Source organism: Epinephelus fuscoguttatus, linkage group LG9, assembly GCF_011397635.1.
Source record: "Epinephelus fuscoguttatus linkage group LG9, E.fuscoguttatus.final_Chr_v1".
NCBI lineage: Eukaryota > Metazoa > Chordata > Actinopteri > Perciformes > Serranidae > Epinephelus > Epinephelus fuscoguttatus.
Window position 1 is genome coordinate 42,481,959 of NC_064760.1, and position 5,003 is coordinate 42,486,961.

General features: G+C 43.4%; 1 long non-coding RNA gene across 1 annotated transcript; it reads left to right on the forward strand.

Moving 5' to 3' along the window:
- Positions 1–2,633: 2,633 nt before the first annotated feature.
- LOC125894327 (uncharacterized) lies at positions 2,634–3,966 on the forward strand. Its single transcript, XR_007450052.1, has 3 exons — positions 2,634–2,676; positions 2,742–2,800; positions 3,367–3,966. It is a non-coding gene; the product is annotated as an uncharacterized LOC125894327 (long non-coding RNA).
- Positions 3,967–5,003: the final 1,037 nt, after the last annotated feature.

The following is a 5,003-nucleotide window of genomic DNA, read 5'->3' on the forward strand; positions in this document are numbered from 1 at the left end:
TGGAGCCGGTGTCTGCCTCCCGGACCACAACAGGAAGATGATACCACAGAAGAAGAGCCTGATAGCTGAAGGCTCTGGCTCCTGATCTACTTTTGGAGACTTTAGGGACCTTGAGTAACCCTGCGTTCTCAGAGCGCAGTGTTCTGGTGGGATAATATGGCACTATGAGCTTTCTAAGATATGACGGAGCCTGACCATTTAAAGCTTATAAAGATACAAATTCAGAATACGGGCCAGGAGCACAGTATACTAAAACAAATAAAAGTGGCTGCGAGGTTTTCCAGGTCGGATGTAAAAGACTAAGAACAAGGCTTTCAAAGGAATTAAAATCTAGTTTAGGTTTAGGGCTGATTAACAGACTAGAGTTAAATATGGCTGCAACTCCCCCTCCTCAGCCGCTGCCTCGAGGAATGTGGGTATTATTATGACTGGGAAGAGTGGATTCATTTAGACTAACATATTCATCTGGACACAGCCAGGTTTCAGTAAGGCTGAGTAAATCAATATGATTGTCTGATATTAATCTGTTTACAAACACTGCTTTAGATGATAGAGACCTGATATTTAACAGTCCACATTTAATTCTCCTGTTTTGTCTTTCTGTCACAGAAGAGGTTTTCATTTTTATTGTTATTAGGTTGTTATGCACAACTCCTCCTTGTTTAATTTTAGATTTAGATCATTTAGGTGGTCGGGGGACAGAGACCGTTTGTATAAAACTATGGGTGGGTAAAGTTAAAGTTAAAGGTCCACTGATTGTGGACACACAGAGTGACTCCGCATTTGACCCATCCCCTGAGGGAGCGGTGAGCAGCAGCAGGGCTCCGCTCATGTGGTGTGTGATCGTGTGCGATCATGTGGTGATCTAACCCCCCAATTCCAACCCCTGATGCTGAGTGCCAAGCAGGGAGGCAATGGGTCCCATTTTTATAGTCTTTGGTATGACCCAGCTGGGGATCGAACCCACAACCTCCCAGTCTCAGGGTGGACACTCTACCACTAGGCCACTGAGCTGGTAACTGCACTAGAAGCTCAGAGAGGCGCATAGAACTGCGACTCTCATTCCTTGTCTCAATTCTGGGTTGTCAGGGTTTTGAATTACCAATAAACATGACCAGGTTTCTAGATATGAGAGCAGCTATATCCAAAGTGGGATGAATGCCATCTTTCCCCAGAAAGTTTGCCAATGATTAACGTTGTTGTTTGTTGGACACCACCTGGACAGCCAGTAATTAAATGATGACATGCAGCTAAACATCAGCTGTCCGATTTTGGAGGGGTCCAGAGAAAACTATGGAGTCCGACATAGTTTTAGCAAATTCACACACCCAGGCAACATTCATTTTTGTGACCTCCGATTGGCGTAACCGGGTGTCATTGCCGCTGATGTGAATAACAATCTTATTAAATCTACGTTTAGCCCTAGCCAGCAGTTTTAAATTTGACCTAATGTCGCCCACTCTGGCACCAGGAACACATTTGACTATGGCCGCTGGTGTTGCTAACTTAATGTTTCTCAAAATAGAGCTACCAATCATCAGAGTTTTATCCTCAGCGGCATACATCTCAATCAGTTGATTAAGATGTGTGCTGTTGGACTGAGGAAAGGACGGCTGGTTGATACAGAGCAATTTCATCATCTAGATTTCCACTGTGTCTCCCTCCCTCCTGCATTTCTGTTTATCTCACTCTCTGACACACCAGCCATCCCTGGTCCAATGAAGTCAATAAAAACATATCTTCAGTATCCAGTGCAGCAGGTACACCATTGTGCACACAGCTCTGAGGCTGTACGGTTGAAGGAAATGCTTTATTTCCTCATAATTCTAATAATCTCTTGAAGGTCTCTTGGAACCAACTGTTGGTACTTTTGGTATAACATAACCTTTAGGTTTCTGCAAACATTTGTACATTTTATATTTCTCATATCATTCAACATTTCTAAAGTAACATATTATATAAGCTGACTTTGTGATCTAGAGGCAACCCAGTGTCACTCTGAAGTCGTCGAATACCAGCGCTTAGTCAATCAACCATCAGATACCAAGGAAAAAAGATGTCCTTTCACGTCAGCATGATATGCGACAGGTCGCCGTTATTGTTTAATGGCAATTTAACAACATTGATTGGAAACTGATTCTAGGAGTATGGGCTGTAAAAAAAATCAGCCCATTTAGATAAATCCTGCATTTCTGTGACTATTTTAGTGCTGTTGCTGTTATAGGTTCCACCAAAATCAGTTCTAAGGTTCAGTAACTAATATTTTAATATTTTCTTTAATTTAATAATTTTCTTGTCTTTATTGTAGAAGATAGCTAGCCCATTTATACCAGCCCATTTATACCAGCCGTCTCTGTATATATTAAAAATGAATGTGCCACCTCTCTTGATGCAGCGGCTCTACCACACCACTAGGTGGCACACAAGTCGTTATACCTTTTCAGTGTTGAGTAGTGTTAGAAGAAGAATATGCAGACTTGCAGTAGTGCACATGTAACCCGGGTGGAAAAACCGAGTTCATGCATATCTCCTAGCAGTCTCCTAGCGTCAGTCTGGGCGTCGTTACGTCGCGCCGTCACATGACCGCGCGCGGCCTATCCGTGTCCCTAAAACTGCGTAACAGGAAGTCAGTCGGGTGATGCGAGTGGGGCACACGGAGACAGACAAACGCTGCAGGTACATTAACGGTTAAAAGTTATAATTTCGCTATGTCAACATCCAAAACTAATGTCAACTTATAGGAGCCGACTACCAGCGCCGGAAGACGAAGCAGTTAAGTCCATTTAAAACTGCGGAACTGGTGAGTCGTGCTAACAGTTAGCTTTGTATTGTATTCATACTATGGGGTTAGCCTAGCTTAGCTGCTTCCATTATATTAGCTGGAGCGGTTAGCATGCTCGTTTATGCCCGTTTTCTCTAAATGTATGCAACTTAATGAAGTGCAACTTCTGTCGAGTCACTTTTAAGATGTTTACTGTAGGTCATTGTTATGTTGTAAATGAAAGCACTTTAAAAAAAGGGGCAAACTTAATTGTTTGCAGCCATTGCTCAGATGCATTTCCATGTACTTCAGTGCACTTCAATGCACTTTAAAGGTAAACCTAGTGCTGCTTTACTTCAGGGATTATGTGTATTAATATTATGCACTGTCTTTTGATATTTGAACTGATAATGAACTACTTTGTATGCATTTGTTATGTATTATAATACGACTTGTTAATATTGTACAATATGGGAAATGTCATTAATTGTGATGCGACCTGCATTATTTATTGACTGGTTGATTTGTGAGGAGATATAGATAGATATATATATGTATTTGGTGTACACCGAGAACTGACACTGGTCCTGCTCCTTTTTATTCAGGCCAGGTTTGATGGCGAGCTAAGGAACTAGGAACTGAATCCATGCACGTTGGGCAATGAGTCTGCAAGCCACCCGCTACACTGCTCACTTCCCAGGAACCGATCCTCCTGCTCTGGTCGGGCTGGTAGGAGGCTCTTCGTTGCAGCCATTTTTTTTCCCCCTTTGTTGTATGCCCTCGCGGCTCGTACGCTTGAGCGGCCTGTCACACACACACACACACACACGTGCATTCCCTTTCCCCACTTTGGACACTGCCCCTTCTGGACACTCAGGCCATCTCAAGTTATCGTGTTTGCAGCCCTTTGCGTTGTGGGCAACCTGAGCTTTTGCGAGCTCATTATGTGAACTGACTGAGCTCATCAAACTGATTGGGCTCATTGAACTTTTGGATTTGAACGTATTGAACTTATTATACTCATTTGATTGCCTTGAACTCATTAAATGTTAATTTGAATTTGAAATTTATTTTTTCTTTTTTTTTTGTGAGTGGCCATTCCTTCTGTTTTGTTGGTTATATATTTTTTTTCCTTTCAATATATGGTATCATTTTGAGCCGCAAGTTCTGCCTCAGCCTCTTTCTTTCTCCACTCCTAGAGCCGAACCCAGATCTCCTGAACTAGCCTTGCAGTTGATGCTGTCTTGCTTTGTGCACCATAGCACACATAGTGTTCCAAAATTAGTGTGCACATGCTACATAATATGTGGCGAGCTAGCCAGGAGTGGAGTAGATAGAGCTGAACGCTATTTTTGAGGTTTTCTTGTGTACATTTAATCATGGAAACATTTGAGAAACGTGGCATCAAAATCCCTAACTCGGTCTTGATTCAGGACGCGAAAAAAACTGAAACCGATGACGAAGTTGTTGACTTTTTGAAGCAGTACGGTTCAATCTCTAAAGCAGAATTTATAGATGAGCCTGATTCCGTTTTTCATCATTCTATTGTAGTTGAGTACAGTTCAGGCGCACCTTTAGTTACACTGCGCAAGTTTCTGCCTCATACTTACATTTGTGAAAGTGAGAAGGTTACCTATGAGATTTTGGACTTATCTGCCGTTTCTGCAGACGAAATAGGTAAAATGCAGACCCAGAACTATCTGGTTGAACTCCAAAAAGTCGCCAAATTGACGGGGCAAGATTTTGCAGTTGTATTAAATGGGGTGATGTCTCTGCTTGGCCAGACTGTCACTGAGCTCCACCCCACTGCTGGAGATGTCGAAGTTCCCCTCGAGGACAGAAGGAGAGAACCGCCAACTACCCCCCTTGATAGTGGGCTGCCTTCTTCACTACCCTCGGCTGTTAACGTGGGCCATCCAGCCGGTGCAGCCCCGCGCCCAAGGGGAATCCAGCTAAAGGTAGAACCAGATCCCACTGCTCAGAATGCACCAAGGCCGCCAGCTGTGACACATTATGATCTGAATCCACCTGAGATTCAACGCTATGTGGTTGAGCACATAGTGAAGAATGAGGACAGCACAGGTCACTATTTAGCACACCGAATTCGAGCCTTTTCTGGTAGGTCCCCGCGACCTCCGAATGAATCAGACTACGACACATGGCGTTCCAGCGTAGAACTGTTATTAAAAGATCCTGCAGTGTCCGACCTTCAGCGCTCCCGCAAAATCTTTGAGAGCTTGCT